The 17,726-nt window shown below is 41.8% G+C and overlaps 1 protein-coding gene across 4 annotated transcripts in view; it reads left to right on the top strand.

Moving 5' to 3' along the window:
- The window catches only part of CHST8 (carbohydrate sulfotransferase 8), a 185,214-nt gene that overhangs the window by 22,122 nt on the left and 145,366 nt on the right, over positions 1-17,726 (top strand). The window contains exons 1-2 of one of the 4 annotated variants that reach the window (XM_069026491.1): positions 3,085-3,156; positions 16,344-16,410. The exons of 1 other annotated variant lie outside the window; for it this stretch is intronic. The gene's annotated coding sequence lies outside the window, so the exon portion shown is untranslated. 2 more of the 4 variants (XM_069026488.1, XM_069026492.1) reach the window with 2 other exon arrangements.

Below are 17,726 nucleotides of genomic sequence, written 5' to 3'. Positions count from 1 at the left end.
TATAGTTATGAATCTCCTTTAGACAGTACAATGCAACTTTTCCTTCTGGATAAGATCTATTATTTTTCTCACCTGTTCTATAGTAAGACACCTGGACCATCATTATCCAAGACCAACTTTATAGGTTCTTGTGACTGCCCAAATTGTTTCATCCTAAAACTCACCAGAATGAGCAGCATTAGAATGAGAAGAGCTGGCTGGGGTGAAATGGAAGAGAAACACTAGTTCCCAGTTCCTGTACATGCTGCAAGACGAAGCAGAGTCTTCTGAGTTATAGCATTGGGACATGGCAAAGCTTTCTGGTCCTTTCTAAACAGCCCAGATTTCACTGAGCTAAGGCCAGGCTGTAAAGTGTGAGACAGAGAGTGGTTAAAGGGCCATTGCTAAATATTTTCTTTGCTTTCCAGGCACTGAGTTCAGCTCTGGACTTTTACATGCGGTAGTGGTTTAGGATAAGATTAAGAAGTACTTCATGCCTAGGGTTACACCCAAACTCAGGGAAGTCATTTCAAATCTCTGAGGAGCAGTCCTAGCCTAAAGCAGAAAGGTGGCTGTCCTGTGCATGGTGAGGTGCTGAGCACTGAGCTCTTAACAAGACACCAGAGAGTAATTTGGTATCCATCACCTGAAAAGAGATATGATTTCCCCAGTGGGGAGCCTGGTGTTTGTACTACAGTCAGGTCATAATGTTTGTATCTCTGCTAAAATGGCATATTATTCCCAATACTGGCATCTTTCTGGGCACAGAGGCTAATGTAGTATTTCTTGTTCATATTTTATGTGTCTTTTTCCTGCAAAGCTTCACTTCTTTATTGTTTCTTATTTAGAAACTCTGAGTTCTGTAAATAAAAGCTGTGACTTTTGCCTTTCCAGGGGCTGGAGCTAAGTTAATGTAGAGCAGTGCCAAGGAAAAAACAGGGTTAGAGCATGTTTTAAATTGCCATTCTCTTGGTTGTAATTTATTCTTCCTATCTCCAGCATTCCTCTGCAGAGATATTTATAAAAACAGGTGTTCCATGCACTTTATATCACAGGTTTATTTAGGATTGTTGTTGAAGATTTGCACTGCTCAAAAGAGCAGTCATAGCAGATAATTCCATTTGCAAGCTTCAACAAAATGTTCTGGGGAAAGTGCTGTTATCACTGTGAAGAATTTTAATGATGGCAGGGTTTACAGACAACTTATTTGGCAAACAAGGCTGTGGCAAGATAACTCAGCAAGTTCCTTTGCCAGTGGTGGTTTTGTATTTTTGCTGCTGCCTGTTAAACACACCTTACATCCACCTACCCACCCTCTCCAGAAGTTTCAGCACAATGTCTATCCTGCAGTGCTAACCTTCCTAAACATAAAACACCTCTCAGGATCTCAGCTAAAAGAGTTGCTAGGCACCTCACAGACCGACCACTGCTTCTTCTGTTATAAAACTTCTTGTTCAGTAAATGTGTTTTGGATTTGCCATTACAATAAGGACAATAGTAATTTTACTAATAATGTAATATGATCACGGGAGAAGCTGGGTTAAGATACTTCTTACTTTCTGGGGGATTCACATCTTGCTGACCACAAGCTTCCCTATTGCAATAAATTAATATTGTGTTTTAGCAATCCATTACCAACTGTTGGAGAGAGTGAGGAAGAGAGGGGTTTGCAAGCTGGTAACTCCCTTCACCTCATAGTTCTCACTGACCAGAAACCCTCCCTACACAGACCTGCAGGAACATTCCAGAGGGATGTCAGTGATATTCTTGCTATATTTTGCATGTAATATGTAACTATTATGTGTGATATATTGCACATAATAAGTAATGATAATGCAGTGCTATATATTGCACTTGCCCAGCCTAGATTCCCTTCCCTACAGACAAACTGCTTTTCTATGTCACAGCCTTGGTGACCCCTGAGGAGCCGCTGCCTTGGCCACCTCAGGGTCCCAGTGCAGCAGGCCATGCCACTGCTGAAAGGGCATGACAGGGGAGGAGGAACTCAGTGTCTGTGGCCTTCCCTTCACAACCATTCACTGGTTTCTGGAAAAGGGAATTTTTGCTGCTCCTTCTCATGTTGTTCCTTTTCAGAAAAACCATCAGATTTTGGTGTTGTCAGTCTGGCATCCCTTCATTAGCACTAGAAAAGCTCATCAGCGTAATTCTGTGTATATTGCACTGGAAACCTTGCAAGATGCCACAGAACTCCCCTGTGATTTTTTTCCTTTCTCTCATTGCTTTTATGTTGTCGGCTAGAACAAAAGGAGTTTCAGTTAATTATCTGTGTATTTGCTGAAACCACTAACCTACATCCCAGCTAGCACAAAACAGTTGCTTGACTGAAGTTCTTGGCAGATTTAAACACCTTCTGGTTGTAAGTTTAAAAAAAACTACTCCCATTTTCCAATTTGCATATTCAATTTTTTCGTATACAAAAATAAACATTCTACTTTTTTCACTATTCTCCAGTACCTAAGGAAAAGGAGGATGATTCAGTAGCTGGAAAACTAACCTGAACTGTGGAAGGTCCAAACTTGTCCTCTTTTTGTCCCCAGATTTCCCACTTCTGTGGGCAAGTTCTTCAGTTTCTTCTGCCACAGCTTTACCTTTGTAAAATGCAAACAACAACATTGTTTTCTCAACTACAGATTGTGAAAATCTCAGCTATGACAGTGACAGGAATGGTGCAGGTGATTAAACAGATAAACTGTACTGCAGGAACAGAACATGGAGGCATTTAATCTGGCTTAGTGCTTTGAAAGTATATTTATCTCCATGAATATGACTTTCTTTCGGTGCCATTCTGTTTTGATGCACTGTTCCTTAGCTGAATCAGTTTCCTCAGTTCACTTCACTACCCAAAGTGTAGTGAGAAGACAGCTCAAAGACATTATGCCAATGTAATGCAGCATGCAGGATGAGATGGCTGCAAGTATTAACTTCTTGTTAAACCACCACCGAACAGCAAATCATAGCCCTAGAGTTTCAGGAATAATTTCTTTTGCACAGTAGCACATGACATAGCTGGAACTCAATTAATGTTTCCACTGATTTTTCACAGATCTGTGCCCTTGCCTGCAATATCCAGACAGATCATGTGCAAAGTCGTAGCCACCTCACTCACCACTGAATGTCACCATCTATGCACCCACCATGTTGTCCTCACCCTTGATGGTAATTAAATGTGATCTTTTTTCTCCTCTTGGACAAAAATTAAACAGCTGCAAGATGTGGAGATTTTATCACGTGTGTGGAGGGAGAGGGTTCAGATGTCTCTCTTCTGGCAGATAATTGCTTAGTTTAATGAGGAGGTTTTGTAGTATTTTTAACCATTGCTTCTGTGCCTTGTTTAATTATTTGCATATGGCACCATCAAGTTAAAAAGAGTGTACATATTCAGCACTTCTTCTCAGTCTTGTATTCGACACTAACGAAAAGAAACACGAGGATAGGTTTCTTGCTAATGATGATGGAAAATTAGTTTCAAAATCCCAAAGGTGTCTTGCAAGATACACCACTGATATATAGAGGTCCAAGGAAAGAATTCAGCACAAAATATTGCCTAGGCTTTTTTGGACTGTTTCTCCAAGAGATCCTTTTCCCATTTAATTTTGTAGTTATGAGGGAGGATGGCAAAGAGTAAACACAGAAGGTTCTCAGAGATTGCAAGGCTGCAATACTCACAGCAAGTAAGTGAGGCTGATAAACAGCACAGGCGAGACAGCGAATGCCAGCATGGCATACAGTAAAGGTTACATGCCTGGAGACCTACAGCAAAAGACAGATTCATGGCTTTTTTTTTTAAGTCTTGAGCTAGTGAAAAGTTGAGTGTCTGGAGAGGAGCAACGCTTTATGCATTACTCATAACGTTTTGAAGGGCAGCAAATCCACAGGCAGGAGCACAAGGTAGGAGGAAAACAGTTGGTAGTCCTTTTCCTCTCATTCTGCAAGGTGCAGCTTCCAGTTATTCCCAGGCACCTCAGCCAAACAACAAGGACCCAGTTCAGAGAGAACCATGCTCTAGTTGCACTCTGTGCTACCCTATGCTTCAGCATCTCGTTTGTGATCTTGTGTATTCTCTGATAAGGTTGTTTGAGTTCAGCAGTTGTTTTAAGTGTGAGGGGAAGAGACAGTGTTGATCATTAGGACTGGCTGGTTTAGTCAGTGGTGAGCACTCATGTGAGTGTGTAATACAAACCTCATTTAACATTAAGGGATCTGTCTGCCCACCTTCATGTTTTCCTGCAGCTAAATTGGGAAGAGCTGCAGGAGGGAGGGTCAGGTGATGCTGCAGACATGGCTCAACCATTTCAACACATCAGGTAGGTCTTCAGTTTGGGGGGTTGTTTATTTTCCTGAACAATAGACTCCTAAATTTTGTTTAAGAGGGCCTGCATGCCTCTAGAGATAAATGTCTATGGCAGTAAGGCTGCTTTTTTAAGATAATTTTCAGAACAGTTTAGATACAGCCCATGTACACACTCAGCTCGAGAATTCCTCCACCACACAGCTGCTGCTCATTGCCTACACTTGCTGTGTGCAGTCTCCCATGTCCCCTGGGTTATCCCTTTAATGGCTTTGACATTAAACACCTGAACAGTTGCTCAATATACAGAATAGGAAAAAAAAGGATGAGGCAAGATGGATAAAAGATAAATAGAGGTGACAAAGAAGGAAGCACTAATGGTACAAACCAAAATAGCTCTTTTTATGTATGAGGAGGTCCTTGAAACACAAATACATCACAACCATTAGCCATAAGATGTGCAGTTTGCTTATGTTAGTCTTGGTGCTCTCAATTCACTCTGTTTTACTCATCTCCAATATTTTACACACAATTTTGATTTTGTAGTTACAGTTTAGTTAATGGGAAAGAGGCTCCAAAGTGTTTTTTGTCACACAGTGTGTGCTGGAAGTGTGTTTAAACCAGAACTAAGGGCTTGAAGAGGTCTCAGGTCCTGCTTGTTTTGCAGTCAACATTTAGCAATATTACACTTACGATGCTGCTTTAAAAGGATGCAAAATTCACCTGTAGGAACAATCAATAAAATATATTAACTATTTGGAAGAGAAAGTAATGGACTGGAAGCTGGGAAAAGCCAGAATAAAATCTAAACCAGTGCACTTAATACCTCTGTTACCCCTGAGTATTTTGGGGATCTGACACTGGTCCAGCCACTCTTAGGCACACACAGCAAGACAGTATTTGGGCAAAGCTGTCATTTTCCCTGTGGTGCATGTACATAAACTCTAATCACTGTTAGCCCTGAAGAGGGCTGCAGAGCTGCAACATTGCTGTCTGGAACCACAGGAGTTCCTCTGCCAGCTTCTGGAGTTTGTTAAATTAAAGTTTTACAGCAAGATGTGACACCCAGAGCAGCACAGTGAAGTTTTCTTTCTAACCACAGCTTAGTGCTAGTGATCAGCTCACACGCTGCTAATTGCAAGTGGGGTAGAAATAATGTGCAGCCTGACTTGACTTTAAAAAAGTGTATTTTCCTCAAATCCTACACTGTTTTTCCTCTATCAGAGTCACACAACCATGAAGTGTCATCTGATGAGACAGCAGAACATAAAAGGTGTAGATTTCAGGCTCTGGATATTTTCATCTTGCCAGGATGAGTAGAGACATTGGTCTGAAAAGAAAGTTGCTAAGGAGACAGAAGTTGCTTTCAGTGAACTTGAACAAAACCAGGACAGTGACAGGACTTGCTTGAGAAATACACCCCAGTAAAGCTCAGCTGTGTTGTTACAGCAGCCCATCCCTCTGATGTGGGCAGAGCCTAAGAGCTGACACTCTCGCTCCTCCTTAAACCCTACCCAGTGAGTTGTTGGCAGGCAGTGCAGAATTGGCTCTGTTGGCCACTCTTGTTGAGATGAGAAGGCACAAAATCTGTTGTCTATCTTAACTTAGTCTAGCTAAAAGGTATGGAGTGACTGGGCAGGATCTGGATCACCCTAAGGGAAATTAAACAGGAAGGATACTCTTCCTTCTTAAAACCCAGACTTCTCTCTGCTGAGAGGTTCTATGGTGTGCATTTAGTGTAGCAACATGATACAGCTCCAAATTTTTTTCTGAAGTTTTTTCCTGGAGTGCTTAAGAGTGTCTTGTATCAATACATTTTGGCGTCCTTAAGAGTGTTTTCTATCAATGTATTTACCATGCAACATGTATGTATTATGAAATTATAGTAAAATTCACAGTATTAGTTTTGGGAATATAGGACACAGAATTTATCTTTGTCAAGGAAAGCATCCCTTACATCACAAAATTATGACCAAAGAATACATATTCAAAAAGGTATCATTTTGTTAAAAAGCCATTTTGGCCAAGAAAATTGACTTGCTCTAATCAAAACCACAACACTATATAGAACACAATGTAAAATAACAGAGGTGACTACACTTTTGTGAGCATCTGAGCATAAAATGTTGAAACAAGATTATCTGTGAAATGAAGGGACTCAAGGGCACTTGCTGTCACCTACCTACTGCTCTACCCATAGAAGGGAGAAATCACACTAGAGAGCACCTGAGTCAGGTAAAGAAAAATCACGTGGCATTTCATTTTTCTGTTTTACTGATTTCAAGTGTTCAAAATTCTTGAATGACACTCTCCAAAATAATGAGGTTTAAAAATAGTAAATGTCAGAAATGCTTTCTGGGTTTTATTCCATAATCAAAGTAATTACAACACTATTTAAGGTTAAGTGCCTTATTATTAATCATTCATTACCTGTGATTGAATTAAGGGCCAGCAGCATTCAAACCACTCCCGCAGGCATTTGCTAGCTGGCTACTACCCCTTTCTTAATATAAGTAGCACAACTCTGTCTCCAGGGACTCTAGCAAAACATTAGCTTTTGTAACATGGCTGGAAAGGTACCAAGTTTGGGTTATTTTCAGTCTGTGGGAGTAAGTTCCATAAAAAGAGCTGGTTGGGGAATTCTCCAGCAGAAGGTTTTTCAGTAAGAAAATGCCCTTTTCGCACAACCAGTGTTTTCTATGTGGAAAAAGAAAATTTTTAAAAATACATTTTTCCCTGGGAGAATCAAAACAAAAGCTGGCCCAGCTGCTGCCTGCTATACACTTCCCAGTTCCACTTTCAGCAAAAAGTGAGTTTAACAGCTGCTTCCCAGGCAAGCTGCTAGAGGTTAACAGTCCCCAGCTCTCTGTCCTCCTGGCATGTGCCAGCTGCAAAGGGAGAGGAGCTGGAGGAAGTGGGGAGGATTAGAGCCTTCCACATTCCTGGTGAACCTTTGCCAGTTCCCAGGCTTGCTGCACAGCTCTCCAAGTGGTTAGCAGCCACACACAATGAAAACACTACATCCGGGGCCAAGAAATTAAATTTTTCTGAAAATCCCATTTCTACAAAAATGTCACCTTGACATTTTGTCCTGGTTCAATACACCTGTTTTCCCTGGGGAACAGAGTTTCTGTTTTCAAGATGATTCTGCCCACGCATTGCAGGCTGTTGGGAGACCCCCCCTGCCAACCACTCCCGTGTGTGTAACAAGGACATGTGGCTGAGTGACCCTGCTGGCCATGGCCATGGCCATGGGGAAGGGCTGTCCTGGAGGTGAGGCCTCTGCAGAGGTGCTGGGGTACCTGAGGAAGCAATTAACAACCGGGCCTTGAAATTAGAGGTGAGATCAGAAGAAAAGCTCAAATCCCTCTATCACCAGAGCTATGAAATGTTCATTCCAACCACAGCATAGAAACATGGGTTTAATGACACTTAAATCTATTGGTATCTTACAGCATCCTAGGACATGAATATATTCATCTCTTTGCTTAGTCGTAGGAAATTGCAGTGATGGATTGACATCGTTTTATAATTGCATGCGATGCACAACCAAAACAGAGCTCAGGCGCTGAGCTGCATCCTAACTAAATGCTCAGTATTTGTTAATAATGAAAGTTCAGCTAGCATGATATAAGAACTGCACATATAGGATGAAATATTAATTTATTATGCTTCAGTGGAGATTTTTAAGGTAGCCTGATTTTCTTTGAATGCATGTGTTTATCATTATCAGCCTGAACACAACTAGCGCTCTTCAAGATTTCTCGCTGAAAAGAAATTGAGCGTGCAAATACTCTTTCATCATAATCACACTGACTGTGCAGGGTAATTCATAAAAGAGCCAAAAATATATTGAAATTCAATATTATTTTAGTCCAAATCAATATTAATAATTGTTTGTATTTTTAAAGTGCAATTTACAATTGAAAAATGTACAGAGATCAACCCATAGTTGCTAACACATCAAATTTTCCTATTAAAGGCACAGTAATTTTACTTCAAAATGTTTCTTAAAAAGCAAGAGAAGGCATTGATCTGTGAAAACAGCTATCTATTATTTATATGAACAACATTAGAACAGATTTTAATTATAAATGAGCTGAAAGGTCAGTAACTATTTTATTTTGAAGGTCTTGATTTTAAATTTGGGTAGCTTAATAAAAATATTTATGTGGGATGGCTCCCAGTGGAAAGTGCACCGAAGGATTTCACAAAACACTCTATCTAGAGTCAAACCTCAGTTCTGTTAGTACCTTTTACAGAACCATTAAATGTGAGTGATTACAATAAACTAATAATAATTTCTTTCATCTTCAGTCATAGAATCATAGAATGGTTTGGAAGGGACCTTAAAGATCATCTAGTTCCAACCAGATTTCAATCTAGTTCCTTCCAGGTTCTTTTGAGTGTGAATGCCTTGATTTCAGTACCAAATGCAGATATTTGAGTTTGCAGTGATGCTGTCTGAACCCTCAGCCAGAACTTGATCATTGTCAGCCCACAGGAGAGCTGGCCCAAGGAAGGGATGAATAACCTGGTGTGGTACAGGGCTGCCCACACTAGACAGGAAGAGATCCCTGGTTTGTATTAGATTTACTGCTTCAGTGTCTGGGCCCAACTCACCAACATGCTGGTGTCTCAGCAGTACAGTCAGAGCAATGGTGCTGGGAAGAGGAATGCCAGAATGCCTTTTTTCCTCCCCAGGAGGAGTCCTCTGTGTCACAAATACTTTGACAGTTGTTCCATTTCCTGGAGGAGGCACCATTCTGCCTGTCCACATTACAGCAGAGGGAGGAAAGGACTGAAGTTTTTAGGCTGTGTCTGCTGTCTCCTCACTGAATGCAGAAGCCGAGAAGGGATGGAGTTACAAACCAAGTCTGATGTCAAGTGCGTGGAGTCAATAGAGTGTATCCATTCCTACAGACCATCAATGGAACAACAGGAAGTTTGCTGGTGACATTTAGTGATCTCCAATATTTGCAGCACACGGGTTTGCCTAGCAGCTACTTACTTGCCTTATCTGTTCTTATCTGTTCTACAAATCATACCAAATGTGCTTAAAATAACTGAATAACAAATCAAATAGTAATATTCTCCCACTGTACCAGCATCACAGAACTGATTTTAAAGAGATTTCATGCCTGTCCAGGATTCTCATTGCAGCTCAATACCAAAAATTGCTTCTGTTTAAAAGGCTGAGTAGTTGCACTGATATCCACATGTTTCCTCTGACTGCTGCAAGTGTGGAGTGTCTGAAATTCTGGTGCAGAGTAGCTTGCAGGAAAGGAAGAAGTGTATCACATGTAGGAGTCCAAGTTCCTTGTACCGTGCCCATCATTCTCCCCTGTGTAAATGGGACCTATGGACAACCTTGCCCTTCCTTTCCCACCCACCACACTCAGTGCAGCCACGTCCTGATGAAACAGCCCCGTTTCTGAGCACAGCCTGTGTCTGTCTCCTCCGTGGCTCTATCGGCAGCTGCACCCTCCTGTTGTTCAAAGCACAGCTGTGCTGAAGTTGCAGGTGGGATTGCACCCCTTGCCCAAAGCTGACCTTGGCAAAAGGCAAAACTTTTGGAAACCAAGGAATGTAAGGGTAGAACAAATATTCACTGCCCTGTATAAGCAGTGCTCCAGTATAACACCAGTAAACATTCCTTCACACTGCCTTGCAGCTGGCACTCTCTGCCCCAAATGTCACATCTCTGCCTCTCTGCAGCCCCACCAGCTTCCACATGCACCTGCCCTCACTCACCATCACACAGAACCATTTCACTCCTTAAAGTGATGGAAAAGTTTCCAGATACTTCTCTTTGCTCATACTCACCTCTCAGTTTGCAGATCTTCCCTTGGTCCCACAAGGCCTGTGAGCAGGAGGGGCTCAGTCCAGGCCAGCCCATGCACATGGTGGCATGTCATGGCTATGCCTCTGCACAGCCAGCCAACTACCCCTTCAGCACTCAGTGCAGCTTCCCTTTATATGCTGCAGTAACTCAAGGACTGAATAAAAATAAAAAATCCGTTTCCTGTTGTTTAGAAATTGCACTTCAAATTAAAATGCAAATACTTGTTTCATTTTGCTTTATTCTAGGGTAAAAAGTTTCATTGTGAATCAAAATATAAAAGGCATTTTAAAGCAAAAAAGAACAGTTTCCCAAGTAGATCTAGTTTTAGAATACATCTTCTCAACTAACTGCTTTGTTTTAACTGCCTAAATCAAGAACAAGAGAAAGTATCTCAGCTCTGACATACAGGCATAGTCTAAGTGAAAAAGCACCTTGAGTAAACAGATGGTGATCTTTGATGAGGGAGAAAGCAAATTTCAATAAGAAGCAAATTAGTCATCATGGCTAGAAGGATTAAGAGGCAGCATTAGCTGAGAACACTCAAATGTACACCATTACAGAAGGTGCTAGAGTCAATAAAGGAACCCTCCCTACAGCCACAGCAAAATGTGCCATTTCAAGGTTAGGAGGCCTGTTTTCTTCTTCCTGATGAAGAACATCACCACGAACCCACACAGTGTGAGTCAGGAGCTTTTTTTCCTTCTGCTTTTGCAGAAATTTTGGTGTATTTTGTTGCCTCAAGTGCAGAATTAAAACCACCCTCACTGGTGACAAAGGTTTCTAACTTCTAGGTTGCAGGGACCATTTCAGAGTTTTCCCTTTTTTTTCTGCTTGCTTATGACTCCCAGACACAGAATCTCCACTTCAGATACTTTTATCCTTTAGAAAATGAAATACCATTGAGGAATCACGAATCTCCACGCTGTTATTACATGAACTGTATGGCACATATGGCACAGTTAAGCCATAATGTTGAGGAAGAGGGCCCCACACATGTATATACATAAAGCCACTCAAAGTTATTGCTATAAAAACTATTTAAAATCTCATGATATCAAGAGGTGTGGCATGGGAATAAAACTTTTACCCAATGGATAGGAACATACTAACCTTTTATACACACATACACATATTTATTCATATGTATCAGCAGCTTATAAAATCTTTCAGTTTTGTCATCTTTTCCTCCTTATCATAACACACCTAAAACTGCAAAGAAAAACTAATTTATAAAAGAAAAATTCAAATTTACAATTGCTTCATACTGACGTAAAGGAGGAAGGATGTCTGGGCTAATCACTTGTTGGGTACCCCTGGAAATCCAGCTTATTCCAGGTGCATTGTATCTTCTGAAAGAAGGCATTTTCATTTGAAATACCCAGGAAACCTATGGAATAGACAAATTAAGCAAGACAGCTGAAGAAGAGTATAATATTTAGCTGTTATACGACAGTGCAATCATCTAAAAAACCCTTTGAAGATGTGAGTTACTTTAAATAGAAGAGAGATTCAGGCAAGCGGAGGGAGAGGGAAGCATTTCAGACCAGGCTTTAACAAGCAGTGGGCAGCTGAATAACCAGAACCTTTCTGCTGTATTTTACAAGAGTTCAGTGCTCCCCACACAGCATATTTCTGTATGTAATATCGGATGTGGGATAACATCCCTATAAATCCTGCTGCCAGGCAGTGCCTGCAAAGGTTGGGCTGCCGTGCAAATTGTGTGCCTTCCCCTCCAGTGTGGAAAAAAGCTGGACAAGTTCATTATTGACACTCACTGTTTACACTCTCACTGTGCAATTCCTGTGAGATGTTAATTTTAAACACAGTAAAAAAACTTTTTCATTTCAAAGGCAAACTGCTTTTGAGATTATGTTTTAGTTTAGGAATAGAATTAAAACCCCTCGAGGATCTTGGAGTGGTGTGTGTTGACTTGCTAAGGCCCTGCTGCAGTACTGAGGAGATTAGTAACACATGATGCCTGCTACAATTTACACCCAGAAAGATAGGTAAGAAATCTTCTTGACTTTGAAAGGATTATTTTGGTTGTTTACTGAGTGCTGTTCCCTTTGGTCTTAAATTGTATATGAAAGTGGAAACCAGAAGTGCCCACTTCCTATTGCCACATGTGATGGAAGTGAGAGGAGCAGCTTTAGCAGATATGCCGGGGGTTTTGGAATGGGAAAAAGGGGTCGTACATTAACACTCTTGACTTCAGCCACATAAAACAATAACACAGCTTTTTGCAGTTCTGCTGAAATTCAGGCTTTGGCACATGATATGGCTTTAAAATCCATTTGAGCATTGTTTGGGTCCAAAGGACAACACTGGTATATATGAGAGAGTAGAACTGGACCCACTGATACCTGACAAAACAAGTTTCCACCAGAGTAAGAGAAAGCCTCTTAACCCCCCTGTCCCCACTCTTTTGGGTATATGGGTTGACGTATAAGTGAGCAAAAGAGGCTCCTGTAATTTTCAGGATTCTCTTCCCATCAAGAGTTCCCCATTTTGCATAATTGGAAGAGATGCTGAAAGCCAGGACCTGTAAATGACACCAGTGACTGGACAATAGAGCTGTTAATAGGCAATAAGTTCTGCCTAATTTCCTGCCACACTGCTAGCAGGTAACAGAGGTGGTCAGCTCAGCATGTTCACTCAGGATCACTGGGATGCAGGAGAGGCTAATTAGGCAGCAGGAGGAAGAGTTGTCAGCTCCTTGGGTTTGTCCCAATCTCAGCAGGTCCAATTCACCCAAGTGCCAGTTCCTGCCTCTGCAAGTGGTTCTTGGGAAAATGGAGTGCAGAGCAGTGCTGCACGAAGTCACACAAGGCCAGGTGTGCTTTCCCTTCCTGGATTCAAACTGCTGAGCTGGTCTGTGCATCTCACAGGGCTTGGGAGATACCCACTGGAGCCACCTGGACAAAGGTTCATCATCATCCTGAGGACACCAGCTGGTATCAGGCTGAGCCACCCCTCTCCACTCAAGTATTTCACTTCTGATCTAAAAGGATTTCAGAGTTGGAGAAACCCTTAACTTCTCTGTTGATTTCATCAAAGTAGGTTTAATTCCTTTCCCCATATGAAGGGAAAATATGAATCCAGATCTTTTCAGAAGAGAATTTTGGGGATGTTTCGGGGGCGGGATATTTTGAACAGTTTCTGAAGTCAGTATTTCACCTTTCTCCAAAATGCTTCTTTTCTGTTATTACACAAAGAAGAACATGATTATATATGGAGTTGATATAAGCCAAACAAAATGTTTTGATTTGAAATATCATCTAGAAACAAATTTGTCCTTTCCAAATCTCAGGGAGAATTGAAGTTTTTGCTCTACTGATACGTGATCATGGATATAGTGATAGAAAATATAGCACCCAAAGATGAACATTTGAAGAATGGAAGCAGCCACAGGATTAATAGTTTCCTACTTTCTATGATAAAGAAGCTAGAGGATTTGGGGCATAATTCTTAGGATTCGTTTGCATTTCCTATTTCCAAGAAGTGCTGACAGATACAGAATAATATGACTTTTAGTATCTCCACCTCTAGTACAGTGTCTGCTTTTGTAAAGCTCCTATAAAAAGTTAGTTTTGCTGGTGAATACGAATAATGTTTATAAATCCAGTCTTTGGTTCTGTAAATGTTACAGCAAGCCTGATCTAGATGTCAGGGGTAAAACAGAGTGGACACTTGAGGGATGGGAAAACTCAGTGCCCTGTGTTTGAAGGCCTTTGGGCTCTGTAAGAGCTTTGGAGCAAGGAAATATGTGCTTGGCTCAGCTGCAGAGTGAGAAGCAGCTGTTGTTCACACACCTCCTAGAAACAGCTAATGGAGCTAGAAGAGATCACTTCAGTAATAATAGTAAATCTTTTTCCTATATTCTTGTAGTAATAATATTCCCTTTTTCTTAATTCAGCTAATTGCCCAGTGTCACTATCCCAGTCTCTAACTATATTACACAAGTAAAATTATCTTAATAGTGCAGAAAATAAGTCCTTCATTATGGTGCCTTTTCAGAACACACAAAACAAAACCCAGTAGAGGAAAAAACCCCTCACGTCTCCCAGCTGCCAACAGCTCCAGTTAAATTTCCCCAGATCAGCTACAGGAGTGCTGAAATTTAACATGTAGCTTTTATTACTGTCAGGAAAATCTTGACTTAGAAAAACATTTCTGCATTAATAAGTGTCTCTCCCTGAAGTGGGAATCCTACCAGTGTGTGCTTTAACTGGGGGCAGGCCACCAAGGGTAAGACACTGCTGAGGCTGTGCCCGTGCACTGCCACGTTTCTCTGTACAGAGAACCTGGGCAGTGGTACCTCCAGAGTTCCACAGCACCAGAGGGATGTCCCAGTTTGCCTCCCAGGAATGGCACAACCAGAGCTGCAGGGGTGCCTAAGCTGATCTCTGCTGCTCGGTACCTGGTTGTCCAACAGCACACAAGGTGCCTGGTGGAAGGGCAGGAATCCCTGCTTCCAAAAGACACCCACATCCTGCTGCCTCCTTTGAATAAACAGCAGGCTCTGGCAGTGCTCTGAACCAGCAGCCTGCTCTCAACTGCAGGAAGAGCAGCTAAAGCTCACACAGCATGAGAAATTAAGTTTACCATGTATGTAGGCATTTACATTCATTCACAGGTGATTTGTAATTGTCAGATTTAGCAATAAGTAGATATTTGCAAAGAATTTGGGTGTTTCGTTGACTTGCTGACGTATATGGCAACAATATATAATGCTGATGTCTGTGTCCCTTGATTCACTGGGAGCTACCATGGCATCTTGCAGTGAAGCCTCAGGAAGGGACAGTATAAAGGTGTCCTGCAGTGGGCAGGCACTTTACAGAGTCTCTGGCCCACCTTGATCCTTCCCTTCCCCTGGTTCCACAGAGGTAAAAAGCCTCTTTTGCTCTCATCTTGGCACCAGTGCCTTTCATCTTCAGGCTAATTTATCTGGGCTGGTCACCAGCTCTGCAGTGGAGCGACAGCACACCACCAATTACAAAGAGGGCCAGGCAGCTTGGGTTCTGCAGGGTGGCTGCCTGTGAGCAGCCAGAGGGAGAAATGAGGGGCTGTAGCCACCTTGGACCCTCTGTCCCTCCTGCTCTCTGCAAATGGCTCTTGGTAAGCAATTGTTGGCAGTGCTGTGAAAGCTGCATACCCTGCTACCATGTTTTTCTAAGGCAGTCTTAGATATGCTACACTCATACTGACCTCAACTGAAGATAACAGGCCTTTTCCTGGGGAAAAAGGGAGAGCTTATCCTGCCACTTATCCTTTTCTATAAGGTTTTGGTTTACTTTCCTTTGATGCATCAGTGTGGTTAGGGAAAGATCCAGTTCTAGATGGACCAAAGGCAAGTTCCTGAGTTTCTGCCGAAGGATTACACCATGCCCTTAGATTGTATCTCATCAATGCTGTTCTTCACACTGACTTGTTAGCAGCAGACAAGGGAGAGAATATCATGTCTGCAAAACTCATGGATGAACAAATAGCCATGAGCTATCAGACACCACCCCGAGCGCAGCCTGCCTGACCCACATCAGACTAGGGATCAAACAACAGAGGTGTTGTCTTTCTTGGACTGATCCAGTATCATAACACCAGACTGCTCGCAGTGAAAGTGTTTTGTCATTAGGCCTCCAGGCAGAGATTGCCAAAAGCAGACCTACATAGCACTAGTTTCAGAGCCACTTTTCTCAGAAGATTTAAATAAATCTTTGCAGGGTCTTTGCATACTGCTTGGGAGCAGGGAGAAATTTGTTCTGCTTCTGCTTTTGTAAAGAGAAGATGTGGTGCCTGAAAATTCTGCTATAATATTCAAGTATTTTCCACAAACATATTTGGAATTTTTTTACCTAAAACTGTACCATCCTTTTCCTTAAAAGGCTTGCATTAATGATCCAATACGCATTCTCCTACCTCATTCTAATACTTCCTTGGCTCACAATTCATAGGAGTACTGTGGTGATTAATAAATGTCTTTGAACTGGAAAGTGCTGAGTGCTAATTACTATCCGTGTACACTCATACTTGTGCTGCTTTCAAGTGCAGGGCATTCACATACCACGGTAATGGGAAAGCTTAGGAAAACAGATATTGATACCTAGGAATTTTATCCACCATAGGAATGTAATAAGAAAGAATAAATTAAAAGTTAGATGTTTCAATTCATTATTGCACATTCTAATGAACCTCTTTCCATCTGTTTAATAGGTTCAGGGCAGCTGAAAATGGAGTTTGGATTGGAAGCTGCTTGCAACCTTATCTGCTTGCACTCTGGGTAACACTAAGAATTATAAAAATATGTTATTGGCCATTATGAGGAGTACAGTTAAAGTATGTGACTGCAGTGCAAGTTGAAGGGTATGGATTCATCCAAATTCTGCCCTCCTGATGCCGGGACACTGGATGGGTCAATCCGAAGCTCCCACACAAAGCATCCCTCGCCTGCCTGAGGAAGTACTGCCTGATGAAACAGGTCAAGCTGCACTTAGGTTTTTTGTAGGTCTTTCCCCTCATCCATCTTTAAAATGATGTGATCGGAGTGTAAAGGGTATTTTCAAATGTTTCCTTAATGAGGATACTTCGTTCACATTTATCAGTCAGTGCTAGCTGCTTGCAGAGCTCCTCTGCTCCTGTAACTCAACGACCAGCCTGGGAGGGCTTGGGAAGCACATGCTCAGCATCTATAAACCAGCCCTTGCCATTCACCAGCTTTGCTCACAGAGGACATGTTAATTAAAGTCAACTGATTGGAAAAATAATTACAGGAGAATAGGGAGGGGGAAAGCTTAGACCCATAATTTAAAGATCTCTGACATTTGTGTTTTGTTGAGAGGTAGTCATTTTGTTGAGAGGAAAGAGGTTCTCTTTCTTTTTGCTTCTCGGACTCCTATGTTCACTGCTTGCAGAAACATGCAGTGGCTACAGGCAACAAGCAGCAGTCTTTCCTTAGAGTTATGCAAGTACATATGGCCTTTTATTCTTTCAAATATATACTTTCATCTAGCTTTTGTTACTGTTGTATATTGAGGTTTCCTGAAGAGGCTGTAATGTCTAACCTAAAAGGCTTTGTGTTCCTGGACACAGTTGTTCGATAGGATGTGGAATAATGTAAACACTCTTAACTGTAAAAACTGCTATTGTAGCATTTTGTGCACTAATTAAAACCTGGCTAGGGATATTCTTTCTTGATGCTGCCTCTACTTCAGATGAAAACATTTCAACAAATCAAATCCAGGGAAAATGGTTTCACATTTTAAGTTAATAATAATAATTGGTTTAGAAACCCGTATTTGCTCAAGGGTATAATTCATTAAAAAAGACCTTAAAATTCAACACTAAGCAAATTTAAACCCCTTGTTATTTGAGGGTGGATATTTTTCAGCTACTCCCTCTCAAGTGATGATTCTGCATTTCTCAGCCGCTCTGTGTCCCACCAGCTGGGGGCATTCCCAGCAGGGAGGGGCAGCGCTGCCACCTGCACAGGGCTGGGAGGCTGGGAAACCCTCCAGCTCTCTGCAGCATCACAGCCTTCCTGCAAAACCTTGGGCAAGGCACCTGCCTCAGGCCTGTCCTGTAAAGCTGCGCTTGTAG

Source organism: Aphelocoma coerulescens, chromosome 11 (assembly GCF_041296385.1).
Source record: "Aphelocoma coerulescens isolate FSJ_1873_10779 chromosome 11, UR_Acoe_1.0, whole genome shotgun sequence".
In the NCBI taxonomy this organism is placed as follows: Eukaryota; Metazoa; Chordata; class Aves; order Passeriformes; family Corvidae; genus Aphelocoma; species Aphelocoma coerulescens.
This window is presented reverse-complemented; position numbering and strand designations above follow the sequence as displayed.